The 23965-nt window shown below is 44.9% G+C and overlaps 1 long non-coding RNA gene across 2 annotated transcripts; it reads left to right on the forward strand.

The window, feature by feature from the left end:
- The first annotated feature begins 13373 nt into the window (after positions 1-13373).
- Positions 13374-16836, forward strand: LOC129702269 (uncharacterized). 2 transcript variants are annotated; one of them, XR_008724354.1, is made up of 3 exons: positions 13374-14323; positions 15688-15824; positions 16416-16836. It is a non-coding gene; the product is annotated as an uncharacterized LOC129702269 (long non-coding RNA). The 2 variants fall into 2 exon arrangements; XR_008724353.1 differs by having other exon boundaries at positions 13374-15824.
- The last annotated feature ends 7129 nt before the right edge of the window (positions 16837-23965 follow it).

Raw genomic sequence — 23965 nt, forward strand, 5'->3', positions numbered from 1 at the left:
AGCCTCACCAATGTCTTGTACAACTGTAACCTAATGTCCCAACTTCTATACTCAGTACGCTGCCTGAAGCAGTCTCTGGGACACTGATGGGGGGCAGCAATAAAGGCCAGCATGCAAAAAGCCTTCTTCACCAGCTTGTCTACCGTGACTCCACTCTCAGTGAACTATGTACCTGCACTCCTAGATCCCTCTGCTCTATAACATTCCACAGGACCCTATCATTCACTGACAAAGCCCTGTCCTAGTATGAGTTCCCAAATGTAACACCTAGCATCGATCTGAATTAAATTCAAATTTCCATTATTCAGCCCTTACCCACTTGTTCAAAATCTTATTGTAATTGTTGATATCCTTCTTTATTGTCTGTGATTCCAACTACTTTAATGCTATCTGCAAACTTACTAACCATGTCTTGTACATTCTCTTCCAAAATATTGATGTAACTGACAAACAGCAATGAGCCCTGCACCAATCCCTGATGCACAGCAATTGTGACATTAAAATAGTTTGAAAAACAACCTTCCACCACAATCCTTGACTTCCTCCAATGAAGCCAATTCTGAATCCAGTCGGCTAGTTCTCCCTAAATCCCATGAAATCTAACCTTCCAGAGCAGCTTATCAGGTGTATCCTTACCCGAAGCCTTGTTGAAGACCATATAGATTATGTTCATGGCCCTGCCCTCAACCTTCTTGGTTAGTACTTCAAAAAAACTCAATGAGCATGTTCTCCCCGTACAAAACCATTCTGACAATCCCTGGTCATCTCCTCTATTTTCCACATATGCCTTATCCCTCAGGATCCCATCTAGTAACTTACTTATATTAGCTTTTGCAGCCTTTTCTCAAACAAAAGAACAACGTTAGCTACACAGTCTTTTATCACCTCACCCATCCTTAATGATGATACATAAACCTCAGAAAAGGCTCTCCCTGCCTCCTCTCCAGCTTCCCACAGTGTCCTGGGATACACCTTATTAAGTTCTGGAGATTTACAAAGCTTCATTTTGTAAGTGTTAGGTGTGAGGAGGATGCTAGGAGACTGCAAGGTGACTTGGATAGGCTGGGTGAGTGGGCAAATGTTTGGCAGATGCAGTTTAATGTGGATAAATGTGAGGTTATCCATTTTGGTGCAAAAACGGGAAAGCAGATTATTATCTAAACGGTAGCTGATTGGGAAAGGGGGAGATGCAGCGAGACCTGGGTGTCATGGTACACCAGTCATTGAAGGTAGGCATGCAGGTGCAGCAGGCAGTAAAGAAAGCGAGTGGCATGTTGGCTTTCATAGCAAGAGGATTTGAGTATAGGAGCAGGGTGGTTCTACTGCAGTTGTACAGGGTCTTGGTGAGACCACACCTGGAGTATTGCGTGCAGTTTTGGTCTCCAAATCTGAGGAAGGACATTATTGCCATAGAGGGAGTGCAGAGAAGGTTCACCAGACTGATTCCTGTGATGTCAGGACTGTCTTATGAAGAAAGACTGGATAGACTTGGTTTATACTCTCTAGAGTTTAGGAGATTGAGAGGGGATCTTATAGAAACTTACAAAATTCTTAAGGGGTTGGACAGGCTAGATGCAGGAAGATTGTTTCCGATGTATGGGGAATCCAGGACAAGGGGTCACAGCTTAAGGATAAGGGGGAATTCCTTTAAAACCGACATGAGAACTTTTTTCACACAGAGAGTGGTGAATCTCTGGAACTCTCTGCCACAGAGGGTAGTTGAGGCCAGTTCATTGGCCATATTTAAGAGGGAGTTAGATGTGGCCCTTGTGGCCAAGGGGATCAGAGGGTATGGAGAAAAGGCAGGTACGGGATACTGAGTTGGATGATCAGCCATGATCATATTGAATGGCCGGTGCAGGCTCGAAGGGCCGAATGGCCTACTCCTGCACCTAATTTCTATGTTTCTATGTTTCATAAATTAAGAGGTTCAGCACCTCCTCGACTGTAATGCAGACTATCCCCATTAACTCTCCTGAATTCCCTCTACATGTCTATGACTACACGGTTAAAACAGAGGAGAAGTATCCTTGAGGATCTTACTCATCTCCTGTGGCTCTACATGTAGATGTTTACTTTGGTCTTAGAGGGGTCCTATTCTCTCCCTAGTCACTTTAATGTCAAAAGCCTTTTGTGGAGTCCATTTGGACTACGTCAGTCACATTGCCCTTATCCATACACCTTTGGACTATTTTTAATCAGACTTGACTTGACTTTATGTTTAAGAAGAAACTGCAGATGCTGGAAAATCGAAGGTACACAAAAATGCTGGAGAAACGCAGCGGGTGCAGCAGCATCTATGGAGCGAAGGAAATAGGCAACGTTTCGGGCCGAAACCCTTTTGAGTTTCTCCAGCATTTTTGTGTACCTTTACTTGACTTTATCTTGCACTAAATGTTATTCCCTTTATCATGTATCAATGTTATGGTGCTGTACTCTTATGTGGGGAGTTCCAGGATTTAGACCTAGAAAAGGTGGAAGTCAGACATGCATGCAAACTCAATTAATCACCTTTAATCTAAATCACATGATGTCCTAAATCCACCAAATTGCATTAATCCCAGACTCACAATTGTACTGACTTCATAGCACGTCATTCCTTCTCCCTGCTCCCGCCCGGCAGATTGTATAGAAGCTTGAAGGCCGCACAGCCAAACTCAGGAACAGCTTCTTGCTCTCTGTATCAGGCTTGTGAACGGTCCTTCCATAAGCTAGGGTACTGTCTGAATCACCTCTACCCCTTTACAGACATTGGACTTTGTCTATAGAACTGATGCACTACAATGCTGCGAACTATATTCTGCCCTAAGTATCTTCACCTTTGACTACCTATTATACTTGAGTTTGACTGGAGATTGTATTTAATTTGTAGTATTATCTGATCTGATTGGACTCATGCAAAACAAAACTTTTAGACCATAAGACCATAAGACATAGGAGCAGAATTAGGCCATTCGGCCCATCAAGTGTACTCTACCTTCAAGCATGGCTGATCTATTTTTCCCTTGCGATTCCATTCTCCCATCTTCAACCTGTGATCTTTGACACCCTGCACTTCAGGTCTCCTACTCTGTACATTGTTCCTCTTCTAGTACCTTTTCTCTGCAACTTAGATGATAATAAACCTAAACCATGTGAAACGCTGGTGGAGTGATCCAGCAACTGCCCAGCACCCGACAGGAACTTAAATTTTCCAACAGAACAAGCAGTTAAACCAAACACATGTTAAAGCAATCATGGTACCGTCTCCTGGAGCCAGCACATCATGTGGGGAATATCATGAAATAATTAAACTTCATCACTTGGAGCTGCATCTCGCTGTGCATAGTTTGTTTGTGATATGCATCCAAGTAATCTCAAGAATGCTTTAAAACAAAGCAAGCTTGCCTCCAGAAAGGTTCATGCTTCGCTGCAAGTAGCAAGAGCGGTTTAATGTAGAATAATTAATACAACACTGCACATCTCGTATGTGTATGTGACAAATAAACTTGACTTGATGTTTGTTTTCTTCCTGTAGCATTGATGGTACGTTTTAATCGAGGGACAGCAGAATTAGTTGGATCGGACAGAAGGCTACTCCCGAGTGTGTGGCAGCTAGCGTGAAGTACAGGGGTGAACAAACCTCGCACAGCCAGTCTACCTCACTTCATTTCAAAGCTCTTCCGGCCCTTGTCCCAGAGACTCGGACATCAGTCAGAAGGGGGTTGTTTGTTCCCACCCACGCCTGTGGAGTGAGGGGAGCACATTTGATATTGGTTTATCATTGTCAGGTGTACTGAGATACAGTGAAAAACATTTGTTTGCATGCTATCCAATTAATTAGATCATACTATGCATGAATACAATCGTGCAATACACAAATACATAGAAACATAGAAAATAGGTGCAGAAGTAGGCCAGTCAGCCCTTTGAGCCAACACCCCACCATTCAATATGATCATGGCTGATCATCCAAAATCTGTACCCTGTTCATGTTTTCTCCCCATATTCATTGATTCTGTTAGCCCTAAGAGCTGTATCTAACTCTCTCTTGAAAACATCCAGTGCATTGGCCTCCACTGCCTTCTGTGGCAGAGAATTCCACAGATTCACAACTCTGTGGGTGAAAATGTTTTTCCTCATCTCAGTCCTAAATGGCCTACCCCTTATTCTTACACTGTGACCCCTGATTCTGGACTCCCCCAACATCGGGAACATTTTTCCTGCATTGAGTCTGTCCAATCCCTTAAGAATGTTATTGTTTCTATAAGATGACCACTCATCCTTCTAAATTCCAGCAAATGGAACAGGTAATGTAAAGAGAAAAATATTTAAGTGTAGAATATATGTTTACAATGTTATAGCATTACAGAGAAAAAGTCTAATGTCTGCAATGCGGAATGCTGGAAGATCAGGACTATACCCTAGCTCAACGGGACAGGCAGCATTTCTGGGTAGAAGGAATGGGTGACGTTTTGGGTCAAGACCTTTCTTCAGACTAACATGCAATTTACCATGCCTTTCCATATCCAGGGAGCACTGATCCCTGTGGAATATCTGGGCTTGCCATCTACTAGCCTGGGGATTAACCATAACAAATAGATGCTGAACTGGAAACATTCAGAGACTGAGTAATCTCAGGTCGAAGGCCCCTTGTCAAAACAAGGAAAAAGATAAAATAAGCTTTAAGTTACGGAGAGGCTGAGGAAGAGATGGAAAGGTCAAAGAGAATATCTCCGCTAGGCTGATATCAGCGTGCTATATCGCAACAAGCAACTTCATGATTTGAATTTTATACATTACCTGTATTGTTTGATTCAATTTATTAAATTTGAAGGAATGATTTTGAATTATTAGTAGAAAATGATAAGGTTTGGAAACGTACTGACAAAGCACTGGTTGTACAAGATGTACCTCAATGCAGTTAACATCTTGGATGGGACATGGGTTGAAAGGTGAAGTATTTAAGTGGAACTCATTCTGGTTGAAAACTGACTTAAATCACTCTTGCTAATTATTTATATTAATAATCTAAAATATTCTTTAAATTTTGGATGTCCCTAATGACTTACCAATTTCTACAGATGCACCCTAGATCACAGCTTGATATGACAATGGATCTAGGCAAGACCACAAGAACTGCAGAGAGTTATGGATGCAACCCAGACCATCACACAGATGAGTTTCTCTCATCCCCCCCCACCCCCCCGCCCCACCCTACATTTCAAAATGCCTCGGGAAAGCAGACAACATAATCATGGACCACTCACCCACCAGTCATTCCTCTTTCTCCTCTCTTCCATTGGAGATCAATACAAAAGTTTGAAAGCATGTACTGCCAGATTCAAGAACAGCTTCTTCCCCACTGTTATCAGACTCGTGAATGGACCTCTCATATGTTAACTATGTTTAATCTAGCTTAGTTCAATTTAGTTTAGTCTATTATAGCTTAGTTTAGTTAAGTTTAGTTTGGAGTTAGAGCATGGAAATGGGCCCTTCAGCTCACCGAGTCCACGCCAACCATCAATCACCCCTTCGTATTATTCATTTTCATATTCCTGTTGCTATGACAATAAATGTTGAACATCTACCTGTGGTATCCAAGGATGGAAATAGTGTTAACACAGAAAAACTGGACTGGTCAACCCTCACAAAGGAAGACATCTTAGCCTATTATGCTCATAATAGATGATAAATCTTTAAGCAATATTCATCTCCCTAAAGATATAATTATGTGTAGTACTGTTAATTGTAAGAAAGTGAAGCATAGGGGAGATATCTGCTCCATGTATAATGATATGGTAAGCACTTTATATGGAGGCAGTAAGCTCTACTGCAAGCATAAAAATAAGACACATAACATCAGGCCTGGCTGAAATAAGTAAGTAGCTGAGTATCATGCTGAAGCCCGTGAAGCCACTAAATCGTGGGCTATGGCAGGTAAACCCAGACAATGGCCTGTGCATGAGTACAAGAAGCTCACTATGCAGGATATAAGTATGTTGTTCGCTTCATCTGTAAAAATTAGCAAGCCATGAGGGCTGATTCCATCACTAAGAAGCTGCTAAGTAACAATGCTACTGATTTAACGACTGTAAAACATCTCTACCTTACACTGTAGATGGAATCTCCAGAACAGCTAATATTGCAGTTATGGTGACAGCATTCTAGTACTCTATTCAGCTGTGTCCAAAGTAATTTATATAGGGTGGACAATATTGAGAGTAATGATTCAATGGTGATTATGTCACATGAGGTGTAACATGCTATGAACAAGCTGTCCAACAACAAAGAGAGTGGCTTCGATCATATTCCTGCTGAACATCTTTAATATGCCAGTATGTGGATAGCTCCTCTCCTTGCTATTTGTTTTGCTGGCTCTATGATTCATGGCTTCCTGGAGTTCCACTCGTACGTTGTATGATCTGCCTGGATGACACGCAAAACAAATAATAAACCAATACCAATTGATTATTGTGATTTCCCAGCATTGATCGCAACAATTAGGTCACTGTATCAGTGCTGGTCTCAGAAAATACTGACCTTGTTATTCTCTTCACCCCTTTACTTTAACTTAAATCTTTCAATTATCCTTTTATAAATAATTCATCAATAAAATGCATTATTGTTTTGTGCATCATTCAATGTTGCGATGGTCTGCATCCTAACCAACATTTTTTTTTAAACACCTACACTAATCCCTTGGTTCTTTTGTCAATGATGATATATTGTTATTCTTCAATTACCGGCCAAACCACAAGGACAAATCATACTTCATTATCACAGCTGTCAAGCATTCAGAAATCTTCACATCACACAGCACTCAGAATCTTTCTAAAATATTGCTGGGCTGAATGGGCATTATGGGGGGAGAGCAGGGTCATATCATTTGTTTATGATTATCATTAGTAATTATCAATACTTTATTAGAGTTGGGATTTTGGGGAGAGAGCGGGGCCGTTATTCGAGTTGGGATCATGGGAAGTGGGATTAGTTTGTGATTTAAACAGTGCTACAGGAGGAGAAAATAGAAAATAGTGAGATTAGTTTGAAGATTGTTACAGGACTGTGGCGGGATCACAGGGAGGTGCGGTTTGCTTGGGGATTGCTACAGTGCTGTGGAGAGGGGGAAGAGAGTGTGGTTGTGTAAATAGTTTAGGATTGAGCCAGGACTATAGAGAATGGGGCAATGGTGTATTTTGGGAGTGATACAGGGCTGTAGGGAGAGAGTGAGTCAGTGGGATTAGTGTGGGATTGACACATGGTTGTGGGGAGAGAGCAGGGCAGTAGTATTAGTGTGGGATTGATACAGGGCTATGAGGGGAGCAAAGAGTATTGGAATTGGCTTGGGGGTTGGAACCGATTTAGGGAGAGAGTGGGTGGGTGGGGTAGTTTAACAGAGTTATCATTTACATGTGTGAAATGCTCAGGATAAACTAAAACATTGCTCATTCAATGCCATTCTACTTTTTTGAACAAAACAGTTGATTGAACAGATGAACAATGGAAGCTTGTTCTTGGAGCAATTTGGGATTGAACTATGTGGCCATATGTATGTGGTATATCCAGCAGGACCAACAGCAGGGGACAGGCGACACAAACCTGTATTCCTCCGAGATTCTTTCTGCCCTGCTGAGTAGTTGCTGCATCTTCGAACTTTATTTGGCATCATTTTAAATTTCAAGTTATTTTGAACAAAAGGTGAATGTGAAGTGTTTAAGTGACTATGACAGGCCAGGCAATTTAATGTGGTCAATGAAAAGGCAATGTATTTTCTTTAAATAATGAGGCATTGACAGGTGTTGGTGCTTTGAGGAAACCTGGTACTTTCACTGGTGAGAGCTCAGGGAAGGTTCATTGTGATGAGTCTTGAGATGTTGGTTTTATTCCATGAGGAGAGATTAGGCAGAATGGGACCAAGCTCTCTGGAGTTCGCCATGTACAGCAGCTGTCTGTCTTTTCATCTTTTTATTTTTTATTTTAGTTAGTTAAGTGTTTTGTTTGGAGGTCTAGACTTTTTTATGTGGGGGGGAAACTACCTTTCAGGGTACCTACCTGGTCGGAGAGGCAGCTTTTCTCCCGGCTGCAGCTTCGACCCGTCCTCGCGGCCTACCAGCGGGCCTGGAGCGGCATTTCCTGTCGCGGACCGCCCAGAACCTCGGCATCGGCGGTGGCACAGCGCTGGAGCGCTATCGCGGAGCGGGCGATGCCTTGCCTGGGTCGCCACGCTGGAGCTCCGGTGAACTGAAGATCGCCTGAGGAAAACATCGCGGAGCTGCGGGACTGTGGAGCGACCAGCTGCGGGCGGCGGCGCTGAACTTTACACCGGGAGCCTGGGATCTCTAGATGAGATTGCCAGTGGTGGAGCTCCAACCGGCGCGGCCTTGTTGGCTTTGGAAGCCGCTTCGGAAGCCGTGGCCTCCAGTCCGGAAGCGGCTATTCCAGGGTTCCCAAGCCGCTGAGAGGACTCTCCCGATGCCGGAGGCAACTGTGGAGGCCTCAATGGGCCCGACTATGGGTGAACTGGGGTTGGGGACTGGACTTTGTGCCTTCCCTCATAATGGGAACAATTGTGGGGGGATGTTCTTTATGTTTAAAACTCTTATTAATGTTATGTCTGTATTCCTTCTTTATGTGCTGCAAAATGGCAAGAAGCATTTTACTTCACTACACCTGGGTGTATGTGAATGTGACCAATAAAATACCTTTGATGCCTTTGATGTATGCTCACTGGCGAACAAAATGGACGAACTCCGGCTACAGCTGTAGCTTACAAAGCCGTCCCCCTCCCCCACCTTGGACAGTCTGATCACCTCTCATTGTTCCTGCTCACAAAGTACTCCCCACTCATCAGACGTGTTAAACCCACAGTGAGGACAGTTAAAGTTTGGTCAGAGGGAGCGGACTCCACACTTCAGCAGTGTTTTGGAAACACTGACTGGAATGTGTTTGCAGCTCAGGACACCCTTGACTCCCACACGGACATTGACTCGTATACCTCCTCCGTTTTGGACTTTATCAACTCCACCATTAACAGTGTCACCTCCCTCAAACGGATTACCACATTCCCGAATCAGAAGCCATGGATGAACAGCGAGGTCAAGCTACTGCTGAAGGCACGTGACACCGCTTTCAGGTCAGGCGATGCTCGAGCCTACAGTTCATCCAGGGCTAAACTGAAGAGGGGCATCAAGAAGGCCAAGCACAGCTACAAGCTAAGGATTGAGCACTTCAAGAACAACTCCGACCCCTGACGCATGTGGCAAGGCATCCAGGCCATCACAGACTATAAACCCACCAACACCACCCCCACATCCAGGGACGCCTCCTTCCTTGAGGAGCTTAACCACTTTTATGGCCGCTTTGACAGGGACAATCAAGAGATGGCCATCAAGGCTGTGCTCCCTGCCGATCACCAACCCCTCACACTCACCCCCATCAATGTGTATGCAGCACTGAGCAGGATTAATGCACAAAAGGCTGCTGGCCCTGACGGCATCCCCGGGCGCGTCCTCAGGGCCTGTGCTGCGCAGCTGACAGACGTCTGGACTGACATCTTCAACCTGCCACTTGCCCAAGCAGCTGTCCCCACTTGCCTTAAAACCACCTCCATCGTGCCGGTGCCAAAACACTCCACTGCGGCAAGCCTCAACGACTTCCGCCCAGTTGCACTTACTCCCATCATCACAAAGTGCTTCGAGAGGCTGGTCCTGGCACACCTCAAAGGTTGCCTACCTCCCACACTGGACCCCTATCAGTTTGCCTACCGCAAGAACAGGAGTACGGAGGATACCATCTCAACGGCACTTCACTCCGCCCTCTCCCACCTCGACAACAGAGACACCTACATGAGAATGCTGTTCATTGACTTTAGCTCAGCATTTAACACCATTATACCCTCTAAACTGATCACCAAACTCATCGACCTGGGCATCGACCCCTCCCTCTGCAACTGGATACTGGAATTTCTAACCAACAGACCCCAGTCTGTTAGGTTAGATAACCAGACCTCTTCAACCCTCACCCTGAACACCGGCGTTCCACAGGGCTGTGTGCTGAGCCCTCTCCTCGATTCCCTCTTCACCTACGACTGCACACCTGTACATGGTACTAACACCATCATCAAGTATGCAGATGATACAACGGTGATTGGTCTCATCAGCGACAACGATGAGTCGGCCTATAGGGAGGAGGTCCAGCTCTTAGCAGCATGGTGCGCTGACAACAACCTGGCCCTTAACACCAAGAAGACCAAGGAGCTCATTGTGGACTACAGAAGGTCTAGGGGTGGCACGCACACCCCCATCCATATTAACGGGACAGAGGTGGAACATGTTTTCAGCTTCAGGTTTCTGGGGGTCAACATCTCCGTTGACCTCTCTTGGACCCACAATACCTCAACTCTGGTCAAGAAGGCTCACCAGCGCCTCTTCTTCCTGAGGAGACAAAAGAAGGTCCATCTGTCTCCTCAGATTCTGGTGAACTTCTACCGCTGCACCATCGGGAGCATCCTTACCAACTGTATCACAGTATGGTATGGCAACTGCTCTGTCTCCGACCGGAAAGCACTGCAGAGGGTGGTGAAAATTGCCCAACGCATCACCGGTTCCTCACTCCCCTCCATTGAGCTGTCCAGAGCAAGCGATGTCTGCGAAGGGGGCGCAGCATCGTCAAGGACTGCTCTCACCCGAACCACAGACTGCTTGCCCTCCTCCCATCCGGGAGACGCTACAGGTCTCTCCGTTGCCGGACCAGCAGGTTGAGGAACAGCTTCTTCCCTGCGGCTGTTACCCTACTCTCTGTACCTCGGCGATTCCCAGTCAACCCCCCTCCGGACACTCTTTCTCCCAGTGACTGATCTCCCCCGCCCCAAAACGAAATTGCACTACTGCTACTGTATATACATATATATATTTTACTGTTCCATTATTCTGTGTTCGCACTTCTGGGTGAGATGCTAACTGCATTTCGTTGTCTCTGTACTTGTACACTGCACAATGACAATACAGTTTGAATCTGAACCTGATACGATAGTGGCATTGAAGGGATTATGGATGGGCACGTGGATATGCAGGGAGTGGGGTGAGAGTGAGGTTGGTAAGAGTTGGTCTTGGCATCATGATGAGCTCAGACATCGTGGGCCTAAGGGCCTGTTCTATGTGTGGAAATGAACTGCAGATGCTGGTATACACCGAAGATAGATACAAAATGCTGGGTCAGGCGGCATCTTTAGAAAAACGACCCAAAAATGGCACCTATTCATTTTCTCCAGAGATGGCACTGTTCTACGTTGTATGTCTGAGATTGTGCTTCTCTCCGCGGTCAGACACTTGGGGTGAAAACTACCCATACGGTAGTTGATGAGGCAGCGGACCCGGAACAAATAGCAACCTCGCGGGAGAAGGGCTCGGCACAAAGGGTTAAAGCAGTCCCGGGCTGGGGATGTGGAGCCAGAGCGGGGACGAATACGGGGCACATCGGGAGGTACTGACAAAACAGCGATGCCAGCGAACTGCCCGGAGTGTTTGATGTTCAAGAGAGAAGCTTCGGTTTCTGCGTCTAATTAAATCCAGCGGGTAGCGTTTCCTGGCCGCTAACTCTCATTACATTCTCCATATTTAATTATTCACAGGTGTCGTTCAGGCTGTAGATGAAAGCAACTACCCCACTCTTGCTAAAACAACATTGAACAATCCAGATTATTGCAATTAGATTCAATGAAAGGAGATCAATTAACTCGGGAAACCCAAACTGTTGTTTTCCACAGCGCCACGCTCAAGCGTTGCAAATGTTTACTCGGTCATGTTTACATTCAACGCCGTTATAGAGTCACAGACACATATCATCATGAGCTCTAAAACATGCCCTTCGGCCCAACTTGTCCATGTCGAACTAAACGTCTCATCTAAGCTAATCATATTTGCCCGCAATCAGCCCATATTCTTCTAAACTTGCCTATCCATGTAGCATGTACTTTTCCTATCCATGTATCCAAATGTCTCTCAAAGGATATTATAGTACATGCATGAACTACCGCCTCTGGCAGCGCGTTCCATATGGCTCTGTGTGGAGGTTGTTGTTCATAGCCGTTTATGTTCGAAGTTAAGACAATTTGAAAGGCTGGAAATTAAAGCATTGAATCCGGCCATGGAATCAAGAACAAGAGCGTTGCTTCGGTTTGGAAATAAACGGGAAAGCGAGCACTGACGTGTTGTCGCTCCTCACTCGCCCGCCCGAGGACACATGCGGACGCGACGAATAGACAGCGGTCGGTGCGCCCTGTGTATTGGTGCGACGGGTGCCAATGATTAATGGCCGGCATTGGGGGGGATTCCCGGCAAGAGTTGTGAACGGCCCTACCGTTGCAACTGGTTAGATTCAACACAGAAAAGCTCCTTCTGAACAGCCGCAGCTCCAGCTAAGGACCTGGACCTGTCCTATAGATAGGGGTAGGGGGAGGGGAGGGGGAGGGGGAGGAGGAGGGGGGCGGGGGGCGATTGCAGATTTTCTGCCGCTTGTTCTCCCCATCTGGCCCTGCCCGCCGAGTTTGTTGTTGATTTGCCTCCTCACCCGCTCCCTCATCCATCCAAAAAAATCACTTGGCAGAGGGTTCTGAGCTGCAGGGAGAGGTTGTGCAGGCAAGGACTGTATCCCTTGGACCTCTGGAGTGTGGGGGCGACGAATATCTAATAGAGATGTATAAGATCACGGTGGAGGATTGGGGGGGGGGGGGGGGGGGGGGGGGGGGGGGGAATGGAAAGTTTAAAAAGGGGGGGGGTAGGGCTAAAGGCAACAGCCTCAGTACGTACCATTGGAAAGATGACAATGTAGAATTTCGTTAGTCAGAGGGTGGTGAATCTGTGGAATTCATTCAGTTAGTTGTGGAGGCCGTCATTTGGTCTATTTTTAAAGCGGAGATTGACAGGTTTTGGTTGGTAAGGGTGTCAAGGGTTACGAGGAAAATAGAGGAGAAAGAGGTTGCGGGGAGCTCTCTCCGCGAGAAACGGGTGATATATCAGAACTGTTTTTCAAAGGAGTCTGGATTCTCTTTAATTTAGACTCTGAGACTATCTGAGTGCTAAGAGCCAACATCTTCAGCCCCGCCAAGCAGCTCTGTATGCCGGCTCCGTTGCAAAGATAATTTTGTTGCTGTTATTTTACCATGAGCTGCAACATTATGCTCGGCCTTTAGCCGTCATTTTAACGTTGTCTAGGCAACAGTATTCCTGCGGAGTTGTGACCCAGGACCACTATAGTACAAAGCCAGGCGCCGCTTTGAAGATGGAAAACATAGGCTCAGATTTATGTGTGATTTATGTATGGGTGGGGGGAGGAAATAACCTAAAATATGGCAGAACTATCCCAGAGTATTTAACGGGAGTTTTGGAGGGACATATGTTATCGCTAATGTGATTATTTAAGGTGGTAATTATTTTATTTTACCATTTGCTAGCAACGCACGAACAAATGTGAGTCGTTTTATTAATTCAACAATTTCTTAATCGCAAGCTTCGTCCAGTTTTACTCTCCGAAATGCGGAACTATTCATTTAATTTGGCACCATTAGCAGGGCATTCTGTTTCTCAGTTTATTCGTGTTTCTGAGTCCGCTCGGCAACATCTCTGCACACGGACAACAGGTCGGGGCAGATTTGAATTGTTTGAAGATGGTTCATTGCAATAAACATGCCTTATAGTTTCGAAGTTATGTGGAGCCACATGAGAAGAGGTCGCTTTAAAATATAAATGCAGTCGGAAGAAACACGTATGGCCAGCTTAGCGAGAGTAACAAAAGATGAGGCTTTGAAAGTAGCAGACTGACAGTACCATGGCTCTATGATCTTTGACTATGGCCACACGCACTACAGGCTTCCGCTTTGAAGAACATTGTGTTGCTGGTGTCAAGTTTCCGTCAGCTGCGCACTCTGCTCTGTGAATGGGGCCGGTTTCACCATGGCTGCGCATTAAATCAGGGTTGTACCAGATTACACCCCAAGCTGCCGAGACTCGGCACCAGATATAAGAACACTTACACTTATTACCTGAAGTGTTGAAAATGCTTCCTATCAGAAACACAAGTATTTATTTTCCCTGACCAACTACACGCCGCCTCGGTTTCGCCGTGTTCACACGGTGGAGGAAGGAAGCCTCGCTGATAAACAGGTTGTGCCGCTGGGGGACCGAACAAACTGATGAACACTTTCGCATCTGTTTCACATTCAGCGACGCGGAATATGAAAGCGATATCTGGGCTGCACTAACCGACCGAGGATCTCAGCAAAGCTCACGTGTACCCCCGAACCTGCCAGCTTTAGTTCTCTCATCGAGATACTTAGTTTTGAAAGGTAATACAGTTTGACATGCAGCACTTCTGACTAGAAGACTGTCTTCCGTTAAAGCTGGACTCTTCTCGTTCAAATGGGCTGTTTTAAAGGCCTTTATCTACAACGTGACACGATATACGCGTGGTTTAATTACTGGGCAGTGATCGAACAGAGAGGAGTCGTTTTTTGCACCGCTCGAATATATCTTGAAAATAAATCGAGCGTCCCTATTACTGTACACAGCTGGTACAGTAATGCTCTTTGCTGAGAATTGATTGATTGCAGCAAGGTACTTTAAAAAAATAGAGGGGGGTGGGGAAGGAAACACACCGGCAAGAGAATGAAATGAGGTCAAAGTAATTTACCTGCTCAGGAGGTGGGGATGAAATATAACACGGAGATGACAACAACAAAAATCAATTTGTATTCAACCTAGTTCAGAGCAAAGGATCAGAGTAATTTAAAGGACTTCATCTTGAATGCGTGGCCAGTTTTATTCGAGTAAACTCAAAAGGAATAGGATTAGATGAAATAATTTATGCTCGCCTGGCGCTGTCGTGCTGGGGTGACACGGTTCTATGGTGGTTCCAATAAAGAGTGATGTTGGTGAGGTGGAGGTTGTTAAGGAACGCGTGTTGGGTTTTTTTAGGAGTCAAGAAAGAAGTGGATTGTTGATTGTTGTCTGCGAGACATTGAGCAATGTTTTTGATAAGATCCACATGGCGGTCTGGTCAACAGAGTACAGCCCACGATTCAAGGGCGATTCAAGGGCACGGTGGGTGGAAATCAATGCTTGGTTATTGCTGTGACTGGATCTAACTAGTGCTCCCTCCAAGCGTTAAGTACTCGGCTATTTGCTTGTTACAACATGCATCACTGATTTAAATCCAAATGTTGGGGCATCGTCAATAAGTTTAGAAGTAACACAGTTTAGTTAAAAGCGAGGAAGGTAGGTGTGCGCTGCAGGAGAGTTGATCCGGAGATTTAGGCAGAAAAGTAGACATTTTAATTTAATCCCGAGGGAGACGAGAGGATGTGGTAGGAACAGCGGACCTGGGCCCTCTCACAAAATATGTATCTAAAAGAGTAATTGAATCGCCAATGCTTAAGGCTACAGATCAAATGCTGTAACGCAAATCCGTATATATAGGTAATTGATGATCAGCATTGACATAATGGGCCGAAGGGCACAGTTCTATGTTGCATCACTCCACGGTCCTATCTACATAAGGAATAAGTGAGGTTATGGCTCGACCTGAAATGTCACCTATTCATTTTTTCCAGAGATGCTACCTGACCCGCTGAGTTATTCCAGCTTTTTGTGTTTATCTTCGGTGTAAACCAGCATCTGCAGTTCCTTTCTATACATTCTATGTACAATACAGGCTTAACGGTGCAGAATCTAATAGCTGGGAGTTATGCCAGAACTTTGTTAGAACTTCGGTCCGAAGTCCGTGTGTAACTTTCACAAGCAAACATAAGATGTCGCTGGGAATGAATATCCTTCCAATAATTCCCCCAGGTGAGAAATGTCGTTTTTTTTCAAGCTGTTGTTAAGATTTTGTGCACAGATTAATACTTCTCTCAGCTGTATACTCATCACACGAATCACAAAGTGACGCTACCGGAAATACTAACTCCTGCAAAGTTAGTTCGGGTGTCTCTGCCTGGGAAAGTTTGGCTGGGTCGGAATCATGATGTAATGTTGTGAATCTTCATTAAATAGAAATCGTCTAAAATGGAATTTCCTGTGTGCAACGTGAGACTCTAGTTGTACACGGCAACGTGGTTCATTACTGAACGTTGCATGGCCGGCGACCTCTTCTCTCCTACTGCCAGCGTCTCTGGATACAAGGAAAAGTCTCTGAACTTTCGCTCCGCCTCACCTCTCGCCTGAATTCAAAAGAGAGTTAGATAGAGCTCTTAGGGCGAGCGGAATTAAGGGATATGGGGAGAAGGGAGGGACGAGGTACTGATTGTGGATGATCAGCCATGATCACACTGAATGGTTGGGCTCGCTCGAAGGGCCGAATGGCCTACTCTTGCACCTATTGTCTATGTATTTATGTAATCTGGTTTTCTAACATTTTCCTTTCTTATTTCGGACTTGCAGCATCTGGAAACACATTGGTTTCTTCCGGAGATAAAATGGTTTCTTCTCAATGACCACAATTAGTCGCCGATACAGAAGTATGCGGCCACAGTTCCGCGTTCAGTTAATGACCTTCGATCTAGAAAGGAAAGTTTTATTGAGCCTGACAGTAACTGTCGTGTCATCAGCTGCGATGAAATGTCACACATGTCACATTTGCTCTCTCTCTCCGCAGATGCTGGCCGGACAGAGGAGTTGCAGAATTTTCTGTTTTCGCTGGTGTTCTCGGTAACATGCAGTCTCACTGTCCAGGGAGGCCCGTACTGTTCCACGCCGGGTCCGCTGCCTGTCTCGGTGAGGGCCGATCGCGGTTTGGGCAGAATTTCAATCCGATCGCTTCCAGAGAGCGGATTAAACACTTCCGATTTTGGAATGCAGCACTGATAGAGGCCGTTCGATCCATCGTTTCCATGCCTATTTATGTCAATCCCACTTCCCGGCGCTCAGAATGCTATGGGGTTTCTATGCTCTGGTATGTTTTTACTCCATCGTGCCCATCCCACAGCGATGGGAATACGTCACATACCCACAGCACGGCAACATGTCCTTCGGGTTCATCGCGTCCATACCGACCAAGTTGCCTCATATTCCACCATCCAGTTAGACTCATTGTGTACGCGTGGCCCATATCCCTATAAACCTTTCCTATCTCCTCTCTATTCATAAATTGATGTCATAGGAGCAGAATTGGACCATTCGGCCCATCGATTTGCTCCGCCATTCAATCATGGCTGATGTATCCCTCTCAACCTCATCCCCATGCGCACTGATTATTCGGCAATAACCAATCCAACTGAACCATGCTACCTACTACAGAGCAGGCCCACGCTACCATCTACATCTGACTATATTTGATCGGACATTACTGGACTTTATCTTGCACTACGAGATATGACGTTATTCCCTTTATAATGTATCTGTACACTGTGGATGACGGTTGTAGTCCTGTATAGTCTTTGCACTGACTGGTTAGCACACAACAAAAGCTTTTCACTGTACGTCGGCACAAGCGACATGTAACTAAACTCATACTCAAATTTAGTACCCCGCCCACCGCCATTCGACCCGGGACGTTGAGATTCACTGACAGTTGGAACCGCGTTGTCTGAGCATCTTTCCAGCGAGGTAAAGGTGAAAAGGAGGTAGACGAGAGGAAGATTTGTCCCAGTTGTATACTTTAATTATTCCACATATATTTTTACAGTTTTTACATTAGAGTCTGAAGAAGGGGCTCGACCCGAAACGTCACCCAATCCTTCTCTCCAGAGATGCTGTCTGTCCCGCTGAGTTACTCCAGCATTTTGTGTCTACACATTTTTACATTTGGAGCTAATATATGATTTTTTTTTTGCCCAAATTGCTTAGCCTGTTTAGTGGCAAATTTGTAGTTGGCATTGGGAGCTGTGCTTATCCACACTGTCATGGGTGTAAAGGGAGCAGAGCAGGGACTATGTGCACAGCCTTGAGGTGTGAAGAAGGGTTTCGGCCCGAAACGTTGCTCATTTCCTTCGCTCCATAGATGCTGCTGCACCCGCTGAGTTTCTCCAGCATTTTTGTGTACCTTCGATTTTCCAGCATCTGCAGTTCCTTCTTAAACACTTGAGGTGTAGTTTTCTTGATGGTCATTGAGGGGTTGACGTTGTTACCAATCCGCATTGACTGTGGTCTGCTAATGAGGAAACCAAGATCCAGCTGCAAACTGAGGTACAAACGCCCAGGTCTTGGAGCTTGGATTTGAGTTTGGAGGAAATTATAATGTTGATCGGTAAGATGTAGTCGACAGACAGCAGCCTGGCTGGCGTGTCGAGATGGTCCATGGCAGCGTGGAAAGCCAGTGAGGTAGCACCTGTTGTTGGTTGACCTGTCATGGCAATTGGCAAGTGAATGCAGATCCAGCTAATTTGGCGGTAAGAGTTCATTGGTGCCATGATCAGCCCCATCCAACCACCTCATTATGGTGCATGTAACAGCGACCATACCTTAGTCATTGTAGCAGGCCACTGCTCTTCCTGGCACCGGTACAATAGTTGTTTCTTTGAAGCAGGTGCTCCCTTGCGCGAGGTTGAAGATGTTTAGGGGCGGCACAGTGGCGGTAGAGTTACTGCTCTTCAACGCCAGAGACCCAGGGTCGAACCTGACCTCCGGAGCTGCCTGTGTGGAGTTTGAATGTCCCCCTCTGACTGCGTGGGGTTTCTCTGGGTGCTCGGGATTTATCTGATACTCCAAAGACGTGCACGTTTTTAGGTTAATTGGCTTCGATAAAAAAATTGTAAATTGTTCCTAGTGTGTAGGATAGTTCTAGTGTACGGGGTGATCGTTGGTCGGCGTGGATCCAATGGGCGGGAAGGGCCTGTTTCCATATTGTATCTCTAAACTAAACTAAAATGTTCTTGTTTCCATATTGTATCTCTAAACTAAACTAAAATGTTCTTGAATGCTCCAGCCAGTTAGTGCGCAAAGATCTTCAGCACTGGACCAGATATGCCGAATGGGCCAGACACCTAAAGCAAAGTATGACCTGACATTGGGCTCAGAGATTTGACCTCTAGCACCAAGGAATAAAAACTGCCCACTCCTTATTGAATATATTTAATGATTTGGTTCGTATACTTCCTGGAACAGAGAATTCCATTAGTTGGCCACTCTGGGAGAGGAGATTTCTCCTCATCCGACTCTTCCTCAGCTTACTCTTCATTCCTGGACCTGGCAGCCTTGGCCATGGGACAACTTTATAATGGGAAGGTGATATCTAATAGCGATAGGAGGGGTAGGTTTGCCACAGAGCACATTAAGTCTCGTCAACCCCTCCACTCACCCAGTTTCAGATCACCTAAAAACGTTGTATGAAAGGTAATTACTTTCTCCATTAATATAGATCTAGAATAGGAGGGACGCAGCGCTGATCCCGTGGCACTCCAGTAGTTAGAGCCTGGCCTAGACACAAACTTGTTGATTCCAATTCTCTATTTCCTGTCATTCTCTGGCATTATAAGACCCCCCCCCCAGAGTCTCAAGACCTTTGCTGTGGAATAAATATTGGGTCTTTTTCAAATAAGGACCATGGAAACTTTTATATCCCCCAAGAGAGAGCAGACATGGGTCCGATTTAACATCACATCTGAGAGAGAGGGAGTGTGTATGTGTGTGCGTGTGTATGTGTGTGAGAGAGAGTGAGATGGGGTGGGGAGAGGGAGGGGAAATAGAGAGAGAGAAATAGAGAGGGAAACAATGGAGAAGAGAGAAAGAGAGGGAGGGAAAGAGGTGGGAGGGGAAGGAGAGAGAGAGTGGGGAGAAGGAAAGGGAGGAGGGAGGGAGGGAGAAGGAGGGAGAGTAAGAGCGAGGGAGGGAGAGAGGGTGGAAGGGGGAGAGAGAGAGAAAGGGGGAGAGGGCGACAGAGAAAGAGGGAGGGAGAGAAAGTGAGAGGGTAGGAAGGAGAGAAGGGTGGGAGGGGAGAGCGAAAGAGGGAGTGAAAGAGAGGGAAGAGGGAGGGAGGGAGAGTGATGGAGGGGAGAGAGAGGAAAATAGAGAGAGAAATTGGGGAGAGGGAGAGGTAGACAGAGAAAGCAGGAGAGGAGGAAGGAGGGAAAGAAAGTGTCCTGCCCCGGTTTCCTATAGACTCTGCACTGCAGTCTCTGCAATGGGGCTGTGAAGCATGATCCCGTGACTCGGAGGTGTGAGTACCGCAGCGTGTGCTATAGCCGACACCTCATCAAATTAAAGAATGGAAAATCATAGGCTGCATGTCAGCAATGTTCTGAGAAGCAATGAATGTCATTTTAATTTAAAACATAGAAAATAAATATATGATTCATTGCTTGCGGTTATGCTGATCTTGTTTCAACGAGTAATGTAATGAGGCCAAATTCCTTGAGCTGTCATTGGAGAATGACAGGGATTCTGGTGCAAGTGAGCATACGGCTGCACTGCCAGTTATCAGTCCCATTAAATCCTGGATTTGATTAGGTCGGTAATATAACTAAGGTGGCAGAACCTCTTTTATCTTCTCCTCCAACTCTCAGCCACTTCTAATTTCACCTGTCATGTCGACACTCTCCGTGACAAATGTAGTGAGAATCTGATCCCTCATTTTCCTCACCGCTCCTTCTCGTGTCTTCCTTTTCCTCAGTCATGACCCTAAATCTTAGTTCACTTTCAGACGGGAAAAATATCTATTTGTCAGACTGCCCTTACAGTGAGGGGAGCCTCTTGTCAAAGGGGCCCACTTGATTCTGTTCCCATTCATATGTTCAGGCAGAACAAGCATTTCCTTGGGCTTTTTGACACTGCGTTAATTAATTTTCCTACAAAATACTATCATGGGAACACGCTCATTCAGAACACTCAATCCCATATGTTGTACAAGGTTGGTTTTGCATATGTTATTCCGAAGGATGACGTGCGAAGCTGAAGATTTGTTCCGCCTGTTTGACAACATTGTGGGATATGTCGCTCTGGTGTTTTAAAAAAAAATGTATTTTAATGAATAATACTTTAATGTAGTATGTTTGCTGCCGTTCTCTTCCACTAACTGGTCATACCAACACTAAAGGACTAATAATACAGAACCCTATTTGACAGCAAATGGAAATTATTGAGCCTCATAATTATGGAAAAATAATTTGAATTTTTTTATGAACTGAAATGAATACCGCTCAACATATCTACTTCTGCTGATATTGCAAGTTCACTTTGTAATCTCCCAAACTAGAATGCTCTGAATCTCTGCACTCTTACAATTTAATTGCTTCTCTATTGGGGGAGAAGTTAGTAGCGGGCTGGACTATAGACCCTGGAATTCTCACCTTGCACACTCTCTTTCTCTTTGATAGCTTTCTCACTCTCCCCATCTCTCCTCTACAACCCATCACCCTGCACAAGCATCTGATCATGTCCTAATCCCTCTTTGTATCGCCTGCTGGCAGGTTTTAATGCACCAGGACACATTTTTCAATGTTAACTACGCTTTATAATTGCAAATCACTGTGGTTGCTGTAGATTGCTATTACCTTTCACAACGCTCTTCCTTCACAAGATGACTAATGATGCTTGTTTAAAAAAAAAACACGCAATGTGTCGGAGTAACTCAACGGGTCAGGCAGCATTTCTGGAAGACATGGATAGGGGAGTCAAAGTCTGAAGAGGGATCCCAACCCACAATGTTGCGTACCAATAAAATATTATAGCAATCTACAGTTGCCTCAGCACTTTGGGTCTTTCTTTGTAAATCAGCATCTGCAGTCCTTGTGTGTCTATGCTTGTTTATAAGATGTACACGTCTGTACTCCGTGAAATAGGATTTTAACATGACTAACAGATTATTGAAGATTGGGCAGGACCTTACAAGACAGGAGTCTTTTCAGGAACGTGGGAATTGCTGGATGATAGCCAGATGAAAAATGACCAAGTGCTATCTTGTTCACCTTCCAACACACCGGGAGTCCCAACAGCAGCAACAAGAGAGCTGTGGGCTGATTGTACCGATCAATCCATATTAATCTTCCTACAATGGAACCCGACTTCAGAGAGAAACCCCCAGTGGGAGAGAAGTTTAGGGAATTTAATAGGCAAGGCTAGAAAGAATTGCAGAACCACATGGATGACAGGGTTAAATGCAGATTCACCGTGAGTTGATGAAGAAGCTCATGAGGTTGACTGGTTCCTTCCTGTTCGTATGGGACAGGATTGAGGGGTTGAATAGCCTCTTGTGTTTCGCCTGAACATAGAACATTACAGCACAGGAACTGGCCAATCGACCCACAATATCTCTGCCAAACATTATGTCAAGTTACATTCATCTCACCTGCCTGCACACGATCCTTCTATTCCCTGCATATCCCTGTGTCGATCTAAAAGCCTCGTATTCTATCTGCCTCCATCAATACCCGTACAAGTGCATTCCTGACCCTCACAACTGTCTCTGTGAAAAACATCCCCCGGTACATCTCCTTGATATATTTGAACAGTCTACAATTATCTCATGTGTTGGCCCAAATTAAAAAATATATATTATAACAAATGTATTCTATCTAATTTAAATTTAACAAACTAGAAATATCTGAGTAGATGATTCATGGACCACGAAAATCGGTATCTAATAAATCACACGCAGAAGGCATATCAGGGATCACTTCACTGGCCTCTGCACTCCTCACTCAATAATGTGCTAAATTACAGATCAGAAAAAAATGCATTTCTTTGCCAAGGATACACAGCTGTTTAAATAATTTTCATTATTCAATAAAGATTGTGAGCCTGGTTGTGTATATTAAATTTATGCTGCATGTTAAACAAATTTGTATCTCCGTATTAGAGAAAAATTTAATCAAGTAAAAAAATCAAATGGAATGATGTAAGCATAAATTATAAAGTGATTATATGATATATTGTTGAAATTTTGCACACTTTGTTTTGTCTCTCTCCTTAAGTAGCTGACTTGCATCTAGTACATTTCAGTTGACTGGAAAGTTTCCAGGGGTTAGAGAAGTTTGCAAAGTTGTCACCAATGCACCTTCACTCTCCACGACCACCTCTCTTAGAACCCACAGAATCTCTTTGGTGTTGTCCCATGAAGATCTACAAGACTTTCTCTACAGTGCCAATCACAGCTTTAACTTCCTCCCTGTCATTAGATCGTTGTTTCTCCTCCATTGTTGCTACATTTATTGTGCCTTCGGCAATGGAAGATTTATTTCACTCCTCAAGCCTCTCGTTATTCCCCATTATAACCTGAACTTTTTTTGTTGTCTTCAGATGACTCACTTTGACTTTCTATCAACCTGTTCAGTTTTGCATGAAGCATAGAACATAAAGCATTTTGAGTATTGTGTGCAGGTCTGGTTGCCCCGCCAAGAAGGAGGTGGAGGATTTGGAGAGGGTGCAGGGGAGGTTTACCAGAATGACGCCGGCATCAGAGGGTATTAGCTTTAAGTAGAGGTTGGACAAACTTGGATTGTTTTCTCTGGAGCATTGAAGGCTGAGTGGAGACCTGATAGATGTATAGAAAATTATAAGTGGCATAGGAAGGAACATTTTACCACAGGATGCAATCATATCTATTACCTCAGTTGCATTCTCCCCATATCCTTTGATCCCCTCAATATTTATTGATTGAAGAAATCTACCTCGACAATGCAACACTGCAGCCGATCTCATGCACTACCACGGTCTTGTTGCTTTTCTTATTATGTTTTCACTAATGTCTTGTTTTTTTTTTGCATCTTTTGTTCGGAAATGTCGCATGTAATTTATGTATAATTATGCTTGTGTGTTGTCTGAGTCTTTGGGCCTGGGATGCTGATTCAAGCAAGATCTTGGTTGTACTTGTACCTCACCATACTTATGCATATGACAATAAACCTGACTTGAAATCCCAGGCTGGTGAGATGGTGCAAGTGGAGGCGGCTTTAGATCATATTAGAGAATATAATTGAAACCTTGGGGAGATAGAGATGTGCAGAACAGATACACCAGCACTGATGATGATAACATGACCCTGGATCTGGAGGAATACC

Source organism: Leucoraja erinacea, chromosome 12 (assembly GCF_028641065.1).
Source record: "Leucoraja erinacea ecotype New England chromosome 12, Leri_hhj_1, whole genome shotgun sequence".
Classification (NCBI taxonomy): Eukaryota; Metazoa; Chordata; class Chondrichthyes; order Rajiformes; family Rajidae; genus Leucoraja; species Leucoraja erinaceus.